The sequence below is a fragment of the Varanus komodoensis genome, unplaced genomic scaffold (assembly GCF_004798865.1).
Source record: "Varanus komodoensis strain SLA01 unplaced genomic scaffold, ASM479886v1 scaffold7_3, whole genome shotgun sequence".
In the NCBI taxonomy this organism is placed as follows: domain Eukaryota; kingdom Metazoa; phylum Chordata; class Lepidosauria; order Squamata; family Varanidae; genus Varanus; species Varanus komodoensis.
The window spans coordinates 10,059,424-10,079,061 of record NW_025336480.1 but is presented as its reverse complement, the minus strand read 5'-3'; the positions used below and the strand labels follow the sequence as shown (position 1 = coordinate 10,079,061).

The window sequence follows — 19,638 nt, the reverse complement described above, 5'->3', positions numbered from 1 at the left end:
TAGCATAATGATCCTTCCAGCATTGTGGCCAATTATGGACTTTCAGCCATGGAAGAAGCTTGGCCCCCGAGAAAGGTCATTGCTGCTTCACTGCCAGTCTGAAATCTTCCTTCTTTCAGCCAGTTCCCTATGTTGCTCATAGCCATTGTCCACAGTGACTGGAGACTAGGCACAGATCCAGATATTGGCACAGGAAGTATGTGAGCTGGCACTGCTTCTAACGTTTAGATGAAAGTGTCAGCTACTCTTTCGTTAATATTAATTGACAGTATGGGTTTAAATTTTGAAACTGCAATATTTTAAATGTTATTTTCAATAGTGTTATAATCTTGAACTTTAACAATGTTTTAAAAGAAAAAGACCACAATTTGATTTGATTTTGCATTTATCAAGTGAGAAAAATGCTCACAGAATTAAAACAAGCAGAAAATAAAATACTATGGAGGGCAACTTCACAATCAAAAGGATGTCAGTGATTCTGTAATATGGTGTGGTAGTAGCCAGCAGCCAAAAAGAATATGTGTCAGCCAAAATTCAGTACTCCGATAATTGATGAGAAATTGCCTGAGAGGTGATGGGTAAATAGGTGATTTTCTCACTCCATCTGTTGAGAAAACAGTGATTCATGTTCTCATGACAGGGGACAACTCCTGCCTGCCTGCCTGTCTGTCTGTCTTTTTTTCCAACCTGTGAACTTCAAGGGGGATATATCTCAACCAGCCCTGTGGCAGGTAATCCAAACACCATGGTTGCTTAATTATTTCACACTGTTTGATGGGTGTCAGCTGTCATTTCTTTGAAAAGAAAAACAGACCTTATTCATTGTACATGTTGTACGTGTAAATGCCCTGAGTGCCAAAGATCTCTTCTCAACTTCCTTCAAACATAATGAGAAAAGAATTGCACCCAGATTGTTAGATGGACTTCGTGTTGCCTTGCTCTTGCGTTCAAAGGAAATTACACAACTTTCAATGGGACTGTTACTTCCCATTGCTGGATGGATGGATGGATGCTGTTTCCAAAGCTGGGAGGAGCATGCAGTGGCTCTCCCTTGCCCTGCTGTTTGACAGGACTCAGCAACATCACGCACCACAATGTTTCCTTGAGCCTGCGGTGTGCCATTATGCTCCCCTGACATGAGTGTGTGGAATGTCTGCCTGCTCTCAGAGACCTTCCAGTTGTGAAAATCATATCAGCAGAGGGACTTTTTCTTTTAATTTTGTTTGTTATATGCTCATTTCTTTCTGTCCCACCCTTTCTGACAAGGAGCCCTGGGGAACTAACAATGCACATCAAATAATGCAACTTGTGAACCCCATTACAATCCTCTAAAATTGCAGTATACAGTAAAACATAATGCAACCAGCATTACAGCACCAGAAAACAGATGAACACTTGCCTATAGCCCAAATGCGTGTGCGATGTCTTTAACTGGCAATTGTGGTGTGAAGAACAGTAGAATTCCTACTAGAAGGGAATTTGATTGTTGGTCTGCCATAGCCAGACCCTCGTCTCTCAAGCAAACCACAAGCAGCTTCTCCAGCTGATTCTGGGGTGGTCAGTGCTGGGGAAGTCAGTCTAGACTAGTATAGCACTTAGTTGAAGTTTCCATGTGAACAATAAATATTAGGATCCTGCCTAGAGAGGAATTACTGTTGTTCATGATGTGCCCCTATTTAACAAGAAGCTTTTTCAGAAAACCATAACTGCTGTGGTGTAGTGGTTAAGAGCGCAGGACTGGGACCTCAGGCAACCTGACTTCTAGTCCCCACTTAGCCATGCAGGCAACTGCGTGATTTTCAGCAAGCCACCAACTTTCAGCCCAATCTACTTCACAAGTTTGTTGTTGTGGGGATAAGATTGAGAGCAGCAGCAGGAGAATGATGTAAGCTGTTCTGAGTTCTTTGTCAGAAAAAAAGCAGGATATAAATCTAATCAAATAAATAAACAAGAGCAGAAACAATCAAGAAAGCAACAAGAATACAAGTGAAACAGGTAGAAACTCACCATGTGGAAACTGGGGCAGAGGAAGGTGAGACCTCTCCATAAAGATTGTAGTTTTTTCATGATGATAGTTAGGTGGCTGATTTCATCCTGGCTGCTTCATAACAAAATGTTTTATGTTTTAAATTTTTGTATACCACTTCCCATAGGCAACATACGTCAGAACCGTGCAACAATTAAACAATATAAAAGTACATCATAGGCAAAACCAAAGCATAACTGTGTAACATCAGAAATAGAACATGCACTAGAACTCATACATGGCAGTTGTCATAAGTCAGTGAACACGAAGGCAAATAAATAGAATAAACAGTTCAACTGCAGCAGAGTTGTTGCATGCTGTTTTTCTGGGGAGAGGGTATTCCGGACAGTGGATTGCACTGTGGAGAAGAAAACTGGTGGAGCACTGGCACGCTTTCTGGAATGCCTATTTGAAAACGACTTCATGCTTAGTCTGGCCATGATCACCTTGCTCTGCTGAAAGCCCCTCCCTCCTTCCTTCTGCTAATGTCACTGAAGACTGCAGCAGGCACCTGACAGAGCAGTTACAGAAACTCTGTCCTTTTACAAAGCACCGCTGTCCTCTAGGATACATAACAATGATGCAATTAGTTCGTCTGATTCCCCAGGAGAGATCCCCATTAATGCTCCTCTTACACAATAGCACATTACATCATTTTGCACAGGCCGTAATTTCATTGGATGGGTACACAGAGTGATTACAACCAACTGTCACGGTGCGTGTCACCTCAGTACCTTCGTAGGAATCCTTTGCAGTTCTGAGTCAGAACATTTCCCTGTGTTCACTTCACAGATTGCAAAATCCTCTGAAGGCAGAGTAATATAATCAGACTCAGTGAAAGAGCTAAACTACTGCTAATTAATTTCCATGTTGTGTGCAGCTTAGGTATGCAGATGTCTACTATGAAAACAAAGAACCCTGTTACAAGTGTAGCATGTTATAGGAATGTATGAGAATTGCTTGCTGGGTACCTGAGCATGCCCTGCCTACAGCTCCAAACAGGAGTATCAGCACAAGCACATGTTCATAGAAAATCTTTGCAACAAGTGCTCACATTAAATTTGCACAATTTTCCCCATTCAATTTGCACCAATTTCTATTGTTGTACAAAATTGGCCCTGCTTTCACCTATGAGAAAATTTGCACGACTCTGGATATTTTTGCAAATATTGAGATTTTATGCAACTGCCATATTCAGTAGCTGTTATTTTTGTGCAGTTTTCCTTTTCATGCAAAATGGGCAGAGATTGTAAGTATAAATTGAGCATTAGACAAGAGCTAATGTTCATAGGAATGAATCATGCAAAGCTTCAAGAGCCAATGTAGCACACTAGTTAGGACTGGGATCCAGGAGATCTGGGTTCCAGTGCCCACCTGGCCACAAAGATAACTGGACCAGTCTCTCATTCTCAGCCCTAACCTACTTCACAGGATTGTTGTGAGGTTAAGACTTAGAGACAGCAGAAGAGGACTGTGTAAAGTACCTTGAGTTCCTTGAAGGAAAAAAGCAGGATATAAATATAATGAATAAATAAGAGCAAGGCAAGATAACTTTACTATAACAGAGTCATTAAAGTTCGTTAGTTTGAGCTGAGGGACTAAGGATCTCTGTGGGCAAGAGGATCTAGCACTTTCCCTAGCACTGCCAAATCACACAGAAAGCTCAGGAATGTACAGGTCTCATTTGCAGATTACATTCAATCATGAGATGTACAAACTAGGTAGGTTCTAGTCAAAAACAAACTGAAAGTAGATCCCTCACATATCCTAACTGTATGCAAGTACAAGCTGTGCTACTCACGTGAGAATGCAGTGCTACCAGTACTACATAACCAATATTCCTTGCCTCTAGCATATACCCAGGGACCATGCCAGATATTAAAGAAAGCAGAAAAGAAGGGAGACATCCCTCCTTTCTCCATGCTGGGATAGCAAAAAATAGTGGAAGGCACTAAGAAACAAGATCAGGATAGGTGAAAGGCAGCTCGGGTCTATGAGAAGACTGAAACTCCTCTTTGTGCAATCTATCTGAAGTAGAAAAGAACGTTTAGTATCATAAAAGTGCAGGAACTTCAGAAAAGCCAGGCTGGATCAGACACCAGACCTATATCGCCTGGCATTCTGGGAAGCCCATGACTCCCTCCCACCCTCCATTGAACACTTCAGTCCCTTCTCATGTGAGTTTTTCTGCAACTGGTCCTGAAAAGCAGGCTGCCTCTGATACTGGTAGTGCTAGAAAAGGCCTGCGGCTCAGACTGATCTTTGCTTGCTCTAACTGCAGAAGGCAACCGTTCACAGACTATTTTCTGTGGCTCACATATACTGGCACCTGAACTCAGTGAGTTCTGGGCAGCTTGCCCTAGCAACAAGTGAAAGTTGCTAAAGTTATACTATAGCGCAGGAATATAGAGAGTTGCTATACTCCTGAGTTACAGTTGATAGGAAACTGAGAAAAGTGCAGTCCTCTCCACTAACGTTTGCTACCTGGCTGAAGCTGCCTAGCCTCACCACTGACATCAAGATACAGACCCCTTGGCCTAACCACAAATGTCAAAGGGGCAAGCTCACAGTCTGCTCTTGGAACTATAGGCTGCTTACCTAGAAAATATCAGTCACAGACTTTCCTTGATGGCATCAAGAAAGGGACACCCTGGTAGGCACAGTTAGAATTAATGTTAGAATCAATTGTTAGCCTGGAAATATTCTGACATGCGCAGTAGTTAACCTATAGACTAGACAGTGGAAAGACCTGACATGTGCATTGAAAATAATTGTTAACTGTAGACTATAAGACCTTTTGTTTTCTGTCAGCTCAACTTTGGGGCATGAGCCTCCTGCTGACTTCTCTTGCATGCAAGATAAACAATTCATATCTTATCTGGGTGTTGCTTCTCCTTTTCCCTGACAATTGAGATTTCCCCCCACCCCTGGAAAAAGACCAAGGGCATTTTGCAACAGTAGCCACTGGTAATCTTATCCTTCATGAATGTGTCTAAACCACTTTTGAAGTCATATTCATTAGTGACCATCTCTGCACCTTGTGGTATCTTTATTTTATTTATTTCTTTTAGTTTAACCATGTGTGGTGTGAAGAAATACTACTTTTTGTGTCCCAAATCACAATTCAACAGTATTAGATGACCCCACTGGATTCTAATATTATGAGAGAGGAAGAAAAACCTTTTCCCTTTCAATTTTTCCACACCAAGCATAATTTTAAGCAGATCTTTTTTTCTTCTAATGCTCGTTTCTTCTAACGTTACTTCTAACATTTGCCACATTCTGAGGCAAACAAAGCTAGTCCACCTACATTTATAATTCAAGCTGCAATCAGATCGCATTTGGATGTATTACGGACTGCAGCAGATAGTTGCTTGTTGCAATGGACAGAAATACATACTTGGTCAAGAAAAATTTTGTCAGAAGCAAGAACACAGGTCTTGTTAGGCAACTTGCTTGTGCTCAAGCTGTTGGGACCCTCTCGCCCACCCCCACACGCAAAAAAAATAAAATAAAATCTTTGGTTTGCATCATCATTTAGATGGTCTATGTCGTTGCTTAGATGGTTGGAATGTGTGCATTTCATGAGACAAAGCTCAAAAACATATAACAATAGCTCTGCATCATTAAAAATGAGTAAAAGCAATAATTTGAAAAGTAGACAGCCTTACAACAATCTACAACATGAATATTGGTTTCTCTACTGTCGAAGGAAATGATGAACCTGCATTTTCTGAAATGTACACCTGACTTTGTTTGGTATTAAATACTCGAATACACAAGCTGACCATTTTAATGAGACAATCAGACACTCAGAAAGTGGCCTAAGGACAGGCTAAGCCATGTGGTGCTTCTGGGCTCCAGTTGTGCCCTCTGACACCTTACCTGACACCTGCTGAGCTGCCCTACCTCTTGCTTGCTTGATCATTCATTCTGGCAGCTGGTATCGCTTCAAGGTGAGGGTCTCTCTCTGCTCCCATCTCCTTTTCCGCAGCCCACATGTAACGTTCAGAGACAGTCTCAGGAAATGAAAAGGGAAAGCAGCTACAGGCCAGTCCCTTTCCCGCAGGGTGCCTACTTTATGGTAGTGCCTGGGAGAGTTTCCTCAACTTGCTAAATGTGACCCTGGACCCAAAAGAGTTCCCTACGAGGAATTGTGACAAGGAATGGGATGCATAAGGAGAAGATGGGTAGCCACGTGGGGATGTGAACCGGTGTCTCCCCAGGCCAGGTCCAACGTTCTGCACCACACTGGCTGCAGAACTTCAGGGGACTGGGATCCTAATGTAGGATCAATGCAGGAAAGGTGTCAGAGGGCACAACCAGGACCCAGAGGCACCAAATTGCTTAGCCTGTCCTTAGGCCACCATCTGAGTGTCTGAATGCAGTTTCTGAGTGCAGGAAGACCTTTAAGATCTGAGTTGGGGCCCCTGCATCTTCTCCAGTGTAAAGATGGGGTAGGATGTTGCAAAGAGTAAAGGGCGGAGCTGCTAATGAGACTGTAGAATGATTAAAAATGGTGGCAGGAGGTGGTACTGCATCCTCTTCCTAGTCACTGAGCCAGAGTGGCAGCAGTGAGAGGGGAAGAAGCACCAGCCCAGGAAGGAGCATGCCCAGAAATGACATGGCCCAGATGTTGCACATGCTCAGAGGCTTCCATCAGCTTGGGCTTGATACAGAATTTGTAAACTAGCAGGGCAGGCTCGTTTAAAAGGTGAGCACTGCAAATGCACATTGCAGCCCAACCAAATAGGAAGTCAGGAAGCATCACTAATTGTACGTCCTCAAATAGCATGGCCCTGTTAACAGCCGGGCAGCAGCTTCCTGCATGAGCTGTACTTTTAAGCAGACTGTAGTGCCAGCTCTTCTGCAAGTGTGTTATTGGAACCAACCACTTGGGGCCCATGGTCATTTCTGGGAATTTGAAAAACTGCTGTGGGCACCACCAGGAGATGTGGCTGGTCACATACCGCATGCCATGAGGACCTGGATAGTCAAAAGTGAGTTAAAGAGGGGCAGGGAAGAAAAATGGCAATACGAGAAGGGAAACAAACAGCAAGCCGAGGAGCCAAAGAAAGATCAAGGCTAGGAGGGCGAGAAACAATGAGCTAAAGAGGACAAGAGAATAGTGGGGCTAGAAGGGAGTGGAAAATACAAGACAGTGTGGGAGAGAAAGAGCAAGGCTAGAGCCTAGAATGGCAGAGAAAGAAGTCTGTCCTAATATTTTCATTGAAAGTTTTTATTTCAAAGAATGTTTTTTTGAAGAGGGCAGGGGGAGGGATCTGTGGGTGCCTTTGGAGGTGTTGCGCTGGGGACCCCTGCTGTAGTCTGAGTGATGTGAAAGGGCAACAGAGAACTCTTGGGTAAGCCAGCAGGGGCAAAATTAAGGGATGTCGGAAAGCCAGGAGCTTCTGCTTTTATGAGTAGGGATGTTTTAAAACGCATTTCCCACTCGCTAAGCAGTGGAGGTGCTGCTTAGCTGCTAAAGCAGTGCCTTAAGAGAAAGCTCCCTGCCTGTCCACCTCTATTGCTAAATTATACATCAGCACAACTCAAACCAATATAAAAGCAGAAGCAAATCCAGATCATACAGCATCTCAGAATAATTCTGGGTAGCTGTGACTGCTTCAGGAGGAGGCTGTGGGCCAAAGCCTCGCCTTCCCAGCTTCTCCATGCAGAGCAACACAAGAAAGCAGTTGCACTCACCAGGTTTTTATTCTGTGCTTAGTTTCCACCACACGCTTCCCGCAGCGCCTTGCCCTTGCCTGCTCCGACTTCCTTCCCCCTTGTCGCTATGGCAATGAGCTGTGCCGTCCCGGCCGTACCGCTGCCCAGTCTCTGCTTGCAGTTTGTCCCGGCCTCCCTGCCAGTGGCCGCCGCTGCAGCTCTTCCTCAAGTGCACGTGTGTTTCCCTGCTCTCTGCTCACTTGCCGTCTTTCGCCGTCTCTCTCTCCTTTCCCCCTTCCTTCTCCTGCCACCTCTTTATGATCCCTCCTCGCACACCATTCCACCCAGCCCAGCCGTCCCTGCCCCCGTCTGCAATGCCGTACAGCTGCGCACGCATTCGTATCCCCTGGCCGCTGCTTCCCAGCAAATTGCGTCGGTTTGGAGGATAAAAGGATGGGAGAAATCTGGCGACCGTAAAACAAGATGACTGAGGAGACAGGTTCTCAGTTCTTCAAAAGCTTGTTCCATCTCCTCAGTCCATACCAGGGCACGACTTTGCCTTTTCTTAAGTGCCTCTGTCAAGGGGGCCGCTTTGGAGGAGAAATGATGGATGAATCGCCGATAGTAGCTGGCCATGTCCAGAAACTGTTGTACTTCCTTCTTGGTGCGTGGCCGTGGCCACCGGCTTAGCTTCTCCACTTTATCTGACATGGGCCATATCTGCCCATGACCTACAATATACCCTAAATACTGCACCTCCTGTCGCGCTATTCTGCACTTGCCTGGGTTAGCTGTCAACCCAGCCTGTCTTAGAGCCACCAAAACTTGCCGGAGGTGGTCTAGATGTTCCCCCCAGGTTTGACTAAAAATGACAATATCATCAATATAAGCCACAGCACAATGGGACAAATGTCCCAAGACCTTGTCCATAAGCCGCTGAAAAGTTGTGGCTGCCCCATGTAACCCAAAGGGCATATATTTAAATCGGAATAGCCCCACTGGCGAGGCAAAGGCTGTCTTTTCTTTGGACTCTTCAGTCAGTGGGATTTGCCAATACCCCTTAGTGAGGTCCAAGGTTGAAAGGAAATGGGCTTGCCCCAGAGGATCCAGCAACCCATCTATCCAGGGCATGAGGTAAGCATCAAACCTTGATACCTCATTGACCCTCCTAAAATCAACACAGAAACGGACACTCTAATCCTGCCTGGGAAACAAGACTGGCTGACTCCTTCACACACTCACTGATTCCTCAATGACTCCTAATTGGAGCATCTGTCTTACTTCCTCTACTATCACTTGCCTCAATCGTGGTGGGTAGGGCCATGTTGACACCCTGACAAGGACCCCTGGGACTGTTTGTATATGGTAGGCGACGACCGTCGTGTGCCCGGGTTGATCAGAGAAGACCTCCGTAAATTCTGCCTCCAAGGCCCGGACTTGTGCTATTTGAGTGGGTGTTAGTTGTGGATCAAGAGATAACTGCCCAGGGGCTAATGCCTGCACCTCGGGTGACTCAGCTGTGCAGTCTGCCTGATGACTGGTACTCGCCCTTTCTTTCCAGGCCTTGAGTAGATTTACATGGTAAATCTGGGTTGAGGGCTGCCTATCTGTGAGGCGTATCTCCTAGTCCACTGGCCCCACCCTCCTAACGACCTCGTAAGGCTCCTGCCACCGTGCAAACAACTTGCCCCCTCCCGTGGGCAGGAGTAGGAGAACGCGCTAGCCAGGTTGAAACGTCCAGGGCTGGATGTGCTGATCGTAATAGTACTAAATCATATTGGCCTGCCGCTTCCGGGTAAGGGTATCCACTGCTTCTTGGAAAGGGCCCACTGGTCTTTGGGCCACTTGGCCGCAATGGCAACCCTTTCAAAGGTATTTAGAAAGGCTTCAGGGTCATCTTCTGCAGTCATCTTAGAAATCTGCATGGGTCCTGGGCACTTTCCTCCCATCTGTCCTACCAAGGTCTCAGCTTGAGGGCTTTGTAGCCCCCCCCCCCCACACACACACACTTGCTGAAGCAACGAGCTGTGGTTCTGGAGCTGGGCAGTGAAAACCTGCTCCATAAGCTGCATCTGTTGCGTTGCTAATTCCTGCAACAGGTGTTGCTGCTCCTGGGCCAGGAGCCTTTGCTGTTCAGCCCACCAAGCCATCCAGGAGTCAGCTGGGGCAGGGGGGGAAACAGCCTGTGCACCCCCCTGCCGCCCTGTGCCCACATTCTCCACCACTTTGGGAGGGGGCTGCGGGCCAAAGCCTCGCCTTCCCAGCTTCTCCATGCAGAACAACACAAGAAAGCTGTTGCACTCACCAGGTCTTTATTTTGCGCTTACAGTTTCCACCGCACGCTTCCCGCAGCGCCTTGCCCTTGCCTGCCCCAGTTCCCTTCCCTCTTGTCGCTATGGCAGTGAGCTGCGCTGCCCAGTCCCTGCTTGTGCTTTGCCCCGGCCTCCCTGCCAGCAGCCGCCGCTGCAGCTCTTCCTCAAATGCACGTGTGTTTCTCTGCTCTCCTGACATCCCTCGCCATCTCTCTTTCCTCTCCCCACTCCTTCTCCTGCCGCCTCTTTATGATCCCTCCTCGCACACCATTCCACCCAGCCCAGCCGTCCCTGCCCCGGTCCGCGATGCCGTACAGCTGCGCACGCATTCGTATCCCCTGGCCGCTGCTTCCCAGCAAATGGCTCTCCCCACCTGGGCTCCCAGCCCCGCCCTGCGGTCTTCAGCCTGGCCCTGTGGAAGGCCCCAGGGAAAGGGGTGAGCCCCTCTGCCTCCTCACAGTAGCCAAGAGATATAAAATGCATCCAGTTTTGCTTGTACTGATCACATTCATATAGACTGCCAGTCCAAATCTCTTTTTATGCTAGAAATTGCCTTGCCAGCTCCTTCATTTAGAAGTATGAAGCATTTCCTTTGGCTGTTGTTGTTGTCTTTAATTAATATCCATTCTAGGACAGTGTGTATGGTAAGGAAACCTGTGTATTTTTCTTATCTCTTCAGAGATGCAATGCAACAATTTGAGGAAAACATTCCTCTGTTATGGGCTTAAAACTCATTTCAAGTTGTTTTCCAATTACGTATTTCATTTATTCCATGAATGTTAAATGAAATTGCATCAAGCTAAAATGTTAGCTGGCACTCATCCAGAAAAATAGACTTCATTTCTTTATTTCTATATTCAAGGATGTGAAATGAATTATTATGAATTATTACAATGTAAGCCATTTTAATTTGTTCAGAAATGTCTCAGGGGACTTTGGTCTCTCAGTCTGTCAGTGTCTCCCGAACATCTTAAACAGCCGTTTAGCATATAGCACTACTTCGATAGCCTAATTTCTCCCACTGCAGATCATCTTGCTTCTATCCTCGCGCTCACAGTGGCAACATCCTCTATGTTTTAATAAATAAATATAAATAAATAAAACCTGGTTAAAGGTGGGCTCAACTGAGCGCTCCCACCATTTGTTCCAAAGCATTTCTAGTACTAAGGTGGGCTTTTGCAATGAGATTCTTTTCGTATAATACCTATTGGGATAGTCCTGGTGTTCAGACAAGCAATAACTTTTTCCCATTGATTTTTTTCCTCCACTTCTACTTAGAATACCCAAGCAACTCATTTGAATTATGAAAGGTCAGTTAGGAAGTCAATATTTTCCCTTCATTTCATAAGAATCTATCAGCTTAGCTAGAGAGTGTTTATCAGAATTTGCATATATTTTAGTCTCTAACTTGTTTACAGTCCAAACACATCTGAATGCCAGGGATGGATTCTGTCTCTGTTTCAAATTATTACACAATCCACCCCTCTCATACCAAATAAGCTAATGGCAGCACATTCAATTTTCATAGTTATCACTTTAAAAAGAACGCTGAAAATCACATCATTTGCATCTCTTCCTTTTCTACTTCAAACATGGAGTGAATGCACATCGGTACCCCTTATCATATGGTCATTCTTGCAATCAAAATGGATCTTGGAATATGTATCAGACATGAATTGGATTCTGCCACATTTTTAAGGTTTACTGGTCATGCAATGATTCAAGTCATTATGTTAGATACATATACAAAACCAGTAGTACATTTTGAACTGCTCACATTCATTTTGACAGTTCTCATAGCCAAGTCCCTGAAAAAAGCCCTCAAAGCCAGCATCTGTTGATCTCTCTCTCTCAGTATATTTTATGTGTGCTCATATATGCACTGTTTCCAAAGTACACAAATAACACACAATTTATTTTTTAGGATTGGCTGACAATCATAGAATACTGACCTGGGAATGGACAGTCTAGGGGTTAGCTTATTGGACTTCGGCAGGAGAGATTGTGTGAGAAAGAGACTCAGCATGTTTCTAAATAGGTTATGACCATAAGCACAATATTTTCCAGGAATGTCTTTCCCAACATCAAGGGAAAGAATTTATCACAGAGTTGCCAGACCAGCGCTACCAATTTTCATCTTCATAAGGAATAGGTCTTTTACAAACTTAATGTTCACAGGCCACAATCCTATATGTGTTTAGACAGAAATAAGTCCTACAAATTCCCCATGTCCCAGCCTGCAGCAGAATCTGTCTAAACATGCATAGGGTTGAAACTTTAATTGGGCATTCAAGGCAATGGCACTTCCCAAAGTACTTTGAATTACAACAGGGGTAGGTCACAAAAATGTACAGGCTAAGTTCAGAGGAAGCAGAGAGACCCAGGGCAGGGGCAAAGATTACCATTTTCCTGGTAATCCTAATGTCCCAAGTTCAATAGTTCAAAGCCTTGCTCAGAGCTACTCCGTACATGGATATTTGTCACGGGGGTGGGGGGGGGGAAGGGGGAATGGTTGTGCTTGTGGCCTATTGCACCAGGGATTGGTGAGAATCTTGTTTCAGCTCCTCGCTGACCAGAATTGCAAATTACATCAATCTGGGATGGAAAAAACCTTAAATTTTAAAACATGTAAATGCAGGAGAAAAAGAAACTGACAAATTTGCCCATCCCTTCAGATTGTTCTAGCATCTGTTACAGGAGTTTGGGGACATACATCTTCTTTCATCCTGAACTTTTTGAGAAGTTCTTGGTTCATCCAAAAACACCAATGACAATATATTAGAGCTTATAGAACTCATTGTCACTAACTAAGCCTTAGGAGAGACATGCCATTATTGCAGAATGAAGAACTGTGAAAAACCCAAGAAACCACCAAGTAATCAGTGGTTAGGTAAAGGGGTGGGGCCAGGAGGAGGGGCCGTGGCATTGGAGGACCTCAGAAGGCTGCCTTGGGACCCAAGGGAGGCCAGATTTGCCCTCATGCCTGAGATTTGGCACCCTGCAGCAGATTGACGGCCTCATATCATCTGCCTGGGAGCTAACTTCTTCTTGACTCAGCATTCCATGCCTGTCCAATCCATTTCAAATGGAGATGGAGAGGTTTTGCCCATTGAAAGTTCTGAGTGGTGACCTCAATAATCAGTACTACTGCTCTGATAAACAAAATGAGACTTAGTGTGATTTCTGACATCCATCTACTAATTGATGTTATGCTAACTCTGCCAGCAAAAAAGTCTTGCACAATAAATTTTGTTAAGGCTGGTATAATTACTGGTGGAGCATATGGAACACAGCAAAGCCCTGGGCAATTTATAATATCCTGTCGTTTTCATTATGATCCATATGTACAACATTTCAAACAGGCCTTTTGCTACTTTCCCCACATTGTTCATTTAGCCTAATCCAATTAGACATCTTTGGGTTCTGGTTCTACATATCAAATGTTAAAAAATACACGAATCCAAATTTAATATACTTTATTGTGATTTAATTGATTTTCCCCATTCATGTACATTTCCCAAAGAAAATTGTTACATGTGAGATTTCTTTTCCATCCTGTATCTTAATACTGATAGTAACAATCTGGTCATCATGCCCAAGCTGTTACAGTGGGGCAGTTCGGAGGAATCAAAGCCCATGGGTCAGGATGCTGCAGAACCAGTGGGTGATCTGGGATGGAAGAAGAGGACAAGCAAGAAAAGACAGGCAGATTTTGTCTATCTGTGTGGACACTTGTATTGCACCTCAATAAGCAAGGGTCATCCCATTAAGTTGATTGGTTGGAGATTCTGCCCATATAAAGATAGTTCTTTATGCAGTACATAGTTAAACTATGGAACTGGATGTCATGGGTTGTAATCATGGCTACTCACTTGGATGGCTTTAAAGGGCAGAAGAAAAATTCACAGAGGATGTTATCTAAGGCTGCTAACTGTGATGGCCACATATTAGCTCTAGTAATATGCCTCTAGATGACAGCTCCTGAGGAACATGAGTGGGATAGTGCTGTTGTGGTGTTCTAGTGCTGCTGAACTTCTGCATGAAACTGCTGAGAGGGATCATCTAGAGGTTTGGGCTGTTCACACTCAGCTCTACCTCTTGCTTTCATCCAGTTCTGGTGAGGCACTGACTGTTCAGAACCAGTCCCTTGGCTTGGTAATGGACCAGATGAGGACCAATAAGCTGAAACTTAACGCAGACAAGATGAAGGTACTGTTGGTGGGCAGCCCATTCATCCAACTGGGAAATTTTCAATCTGTCCTGGATGGTGTGTAGACAATATAGCCTGTTTCCCAGAAAATAAGACCTATCCTGAAAATAAGACCTAGTACTATTTTTGGTACTTGCTAAAATATAAGACCTACCCCGAAAATAAGACCTAGCTGTGTTTATTCCCAGGGCCAGTGGGGAACATACAGAGCCTTTTTAAACTTTATTTTTAAACTTAATTTTAACTTAATACACTGTGTGGAGGAAACATGCTTATGCAGCTCTGCTCCCTGTGGAGCCGCTTAAGCCGATGCTTCCTCTATAGCACCGGCTCCTGTCACAGGTGGAGTGATACCAAATGTACATGTATTCATGCTGTTGTACATGAATAAGTGTGGATTGTTGTACACATTAAAAATAAAATAAAAAATAAGGCCTACCCCAAAAATAAGCCAAAAAAAATGAGTCAAAAAAAATTAGACAGTGTCTTATTTTTGGGGAAACACGGTAGGAGAAGGGCTAGCAGGATTTCCCACCCTTCTCCATGTGATCTGAAGAGGTTGCACATTAAAGGATATCCATGTGAGAAGGTTCCAGTCTGTTGGATTCAGGTTTGATAGTAAGCCTCTAGCCCAGTGCTCCTACCTCAGTCATCACAACTGGTCTGTTTGTGGGCTCAAGTTACTCCTAGACTTTGGGTTCATGGAAAAAATATAACGATAGACTATTGATTTTGTCCTTCTTCCTAATATTAGTACTGTGGTACTGCACTCGAATGTAGCGATGCATTAAAGATGCTTGCCTGGGAGCAAGTCCCATCCATAGAATTGCACTCTTCATTACCCAGCCAGCAGATCAAACTGTTTCAATAAACTTAGATAAAGTAGCAAAGAATTTTCAGGCAGCAGGAAACTGGCTAAGGGAAATACCTTATGTCTAGGCAATTTTTCTTTCACACTTCATGGACAATTGTTACTTATTTGTCTCAATTTGAAAATAAATACCAGGCTTTAAAATGCAAACCTCGGGATTTTCTGCTTTAAGACCGAGATTGTAGTAAACTAAGCATTATAATGTGTGTTTTTGCCTTTGAATGCAAAAGCTCTATGTTCAAAGGTTTTGTTCTCCAAACAAAACAGAGAAATTGCAATGTCTTTGTTGTAGTATTAGAAAATAGTGTTAAACTCATGAAAGTACAATCCTATTTTCCCCCCTCCTTCATGTTCATGCACAAAATGGATCAAACAAGAACTAATGGGCACATATTACAGGTACCTGATTACTCCAAATACTCTAACATAGATGAAAAAGCACCAGAATCACCTAGTCAGAACACATAATTTCCGTTCTAGCTCTTTCCTTGCTCTCAGCAATGTTGTAACAGAAACAAGCTTTGTTACTTTCAATTGTCTTAACACAACAGGATTATACAGAACTGCTAATTACATCACAAAAATATAAGCATGTTGAGATATACAGCTTCTCTCCTAACAGTGTAATTGCATGCATACTCAGAAGTCTAGGAAAATGCATCCTAAGCCCTTCAAAGGAAGAAGTCCTGTCACAGAGGCTGTGGGCATCAAATGTCAATGTTTGGGTGAAATTTCTAGATTTATAATGCCAGTAATTTTGCTGCCTGAATAACCTAGTGGTAGAGCTTTCAATTTGCAATAATATAAAGGAACAAGAGGCTGAGCTGGCTGCTATGAGATTATGTCTACTTTGAAGCTAAGAACAGATGACGTTGGATGTCAAATTAGTTCCAAATGTGCCATCAATCTAACCAATCAGCACTGTCAGAATAAGTTATAATTATTTAATGAACATTTGAGAGCAGACATGGATAGCAGAAGTAAAAAGGGGCCTGAACATAATTAGGCAGGCTTTGGTTCCAGCATATTTCTTCTGATATCAACATTCAAGGTCACCTCAACATTATCCTGGTCTCTGCTTCTCCCAGTCAACATTGCCCTACTCACAGCTTATCCATGGCACAGGGATGTGCCCGTTTTTGACATGCCTCAGTGGTTGGGCTTCAATACCTCATTCAGAGATGGCGAGAGCAGAATTGGATCCAGGGGATCCACACCATGGGCCTTAGCAGCCACTTAGGGTCCTTTGCCAGCTCTGGGTGTGGCTGAGTTGGTAAGAGCACAAGTGAGAAGCCTTAAGCTTCCAGCAGAGAAGGAGGGAGCATTAGTTGTCAAACCCCACAATCCCTGGCAGAATATTGCTCTTTATGCATATGTTGCTGAGAAGGAAAGGCTTTGGGTTCTCTCCTGTGTGAACTGGAGTTCTCCACTGACTGCCACCACCTTCTCAGAATCCAAGGAAGCACTTTTTTCTTGGGGAAGGCTGGTTTGGGAAAGAGTGGCGGTTGCAAGTCCCAATGTAATTTCCTGTCTTTTGTCTTGACTTGGAAATCTTGACTGTGCCTCAGATGAACTCTGCTACATGACCTCTCTGTGTTTGAATCTTCATTGTCATCAGTTATTAGTCCTTTGCTATCACCATGTCCACAGATCAGAACAGCAAAGAAAGTAGCAGAGCCCTGAAAATAATTAATCCACTGTGAACAATTTTAATGGAATACAAATGTTAATAATGTGCTTAGATTGTTTCAACACTATTAACAGTCCAAGAACAATGTTTCTGCATTATGCCATTAATGAAACACCTCGCTTATGTATTCTGGCATATTTGCAATATTCCTGCTACTTGGACCTTGACAAAAATATCATTTCTGCTTGAGCACAGGCTAACGCATGCATAAAATATTAATTTTGCACAATATTATTTTAATTATATTAGGTTTCTTGGCACATAATTTATTTGCAGGTGTGAACTGCAAGCTATGGGCCTGTGTTTGTACAGACTGTGTTCAACACCTGAGGTGTAACTATAGTGTGTTTCATAGGTGCATAATTTAATAGGGAAATTTGCTACCTCTTTAAATGCAAATAGTAATTCTAATAGTTATGAGTGGTCTTTGGCAAGTTCAGATGGTGTTCATTGTTACAGATTGCATCACTTAATTCATTTCTAAGTGCTATTGATTTCACATGGGTGGCTGTACAGATAACGATGCAATAGTGTTTTTATTATTCTAAGGAGAATAAGTAAATAAGACTTTAAAGTGAACACAGTGGAAAGGTCACCTCCATTAAGGTCATAAAAGGAATTCAGCAGGAGAAAATGTGAAGATGCTGCTGTGGAAATGAGAAAGCAAGCAGAAAAGGCTCTGAGCCAGACCCAGCAAATTGTTCCACGTGTCCCAGAGCGCTTCCACAAGTGTTTCTTGAACAGCCGCCCACCCCCACCCCACTCGTATGTGGCCCAGAGAAGAGCTGTGGAATATGAGGGGAGTTTCAAAAGCAGTTTTGACATGGCCTGGCTTTATCAGGAATATGGAAATAACTGTGGTACTTTCGGATCCCAGACTGTACAGATCCTAAATTTTCTGACTGATCCTATTTCAATAAAGGAAATGGCAAACTGGCTTCAGAACTTATACCAAGTAAAAACATTGAGGATGGGGCTGTGAAAAGTGACTGAACCTCCACCTAACTCCTTACTCGTGTATTTAATGCACATGTCCACTTCTCAGACAAGGAGATGCCCATAGTGGTCCTGTTCAGGCATTCTGAAGGAGGTAAGGGGTGAGGAAAGGGAATGCTTGTACATTTCTGCCATGCTATATTCACAGAGGGTGCCTTGCTATAGAGAAGAAAGGCAGGATGCCTCTTCAGTCACCACAAACACAGAGCAACCGAAATGTCTAAGCAATGGGTGGAATGAGAGCCCTCACGGTCCTCACAGGTGCACTTCAGAATGCCTGAGAAAGGCCATACATATCTCTGTTTACAGTTTGGCTCAGAGCTCCGCTTTCTCTGATATACCTTGCTTCTACAGGTAGGAAAGCAAAGAGGCATTGCTGAGGTCTTCACAGCAATAAGGTAAAGAAAGGAAAACTTGCAGATTCTCTCTTGAGCCTTCCAAACCTCCAGCCAACCAGAGGGAGAGGTTCCTCATAGCTTCTCAGGCACTTATGACTGAGAAGCTTTAGGAGAAGTCCATGCCCATAGTTTGGTGAGATTGGCTGAATATTGACTGTGCATTAACATGTAAGCAATATTGCAAGCAATATGTAGATAGAAGCATAACAGATTTAAGAAATCCATGGTAACTTCGAGAGCAGTCCCGGAGGTCTTTATGGTGTCTGGCAAAGTATCAGCACTGGATAATTCCATGCCATTATTCCTAATTTAGAAACAAACAGTTTTGTAATTATTTATCAGTATTCTATCTGCTTCCCATTCTTCTGGAATAAGTGTGGTATCTGCTGCAAATTGGGATGCTTTGCAATTTGATCCTTGCATACAGGAACTGACCTGATCGGCATCTCCCAAATGGACTGGAATTTACATATACAACGGATTTCTCCAATATAGTTTTCATTTCAAAGAAGGCATAAAAAGCATTTTAAAAAGCAGTGCTTTTCGGAATGTGTTGTTTAATTACTTTTGCAAAATACACATTTTTAAATATCGCTTTAAAAGTATATTTTAGGCAGATTTTTAAAAATGAGTTCCAGGTTCCTGCATAATGGGATAAAATGGGCTTATGGATGAAGATTATATCAGCCCCAGCCAACATGGCCAGTGGTCAGAGATGATGGGCCAGGAAATCCAGATTCATCTAGAGGGCTGGAAGTCTTCCCATGCCAATCTGGATTGTTCCCTTTTAATCACAGGGTGCTTCCAGATCACAAAAGAGCAAATCCGAGGGCTACCGCTAAACTTAGTACTAGACCTCTTAGGAAGGATACAAATCCTGGAAAAAAAGACGATTGTGGAAGCACTCATATAATAGTTCCTTTTTTCTCCATTTCTCATTTCTTTTTTAAAAGGTTCTTAATTCTGTATTTCATTAATAATTATCAAAGGAAGGATAGTGAAAGTAAACTTTGGGCAGAGCCCTCCTTTGGCCCTGGAGCCACTAAGCATTGCCCCACCCTCATACCTGGGGGTCTGTGCTGAGGCCCCCCGGGCCCTCCCAGCTGCCTCTCTGAGGTTGCCACCTCAGAGTAGGGGTTTGCGGAGCAGGGAGGGGAAGCACTGGCTCACCGGGACATGTGGAATGGGCTCCTACAAGAGGTCGTCGAGGCCCCATAGGTGCGGGTGTTCAAGGATAGGCTGGACGTCCACATGGTGGGCATGTCGTGAGCGGAGTCGGCTGGTGCCGGAGGTCAGACTAGATGGCCCGGAGGCCCCTTCTGACTCGCTCTGTTTCCGTATTTCTATGTGGTGCTGGTGGCACCACAGCCTCCTCCCCTGCTGGAGGCCTGTCCAAAGGCCTGTGCCCAGAGGGGCAAATGCCACCTTTGGCTCTGCTGCAGAGAGGGAGGGCTGAGGAGGCCTCTGT

General features: G+C 44.0%; 1 protein-coding gene across 1 annotated transcript in view; it reads left to right on the top strand.

The window, feature by feature from the left end:
• FSTL4 (follistatin like 4) overlaps positions 1-19,638 on the top strand; it is a 326,227-nt gene that overhangs the window by 174,718 nt on the left and 131,871 nt on the right. The gene's annotated exons all lie outside the window — the stretch shown is intronic.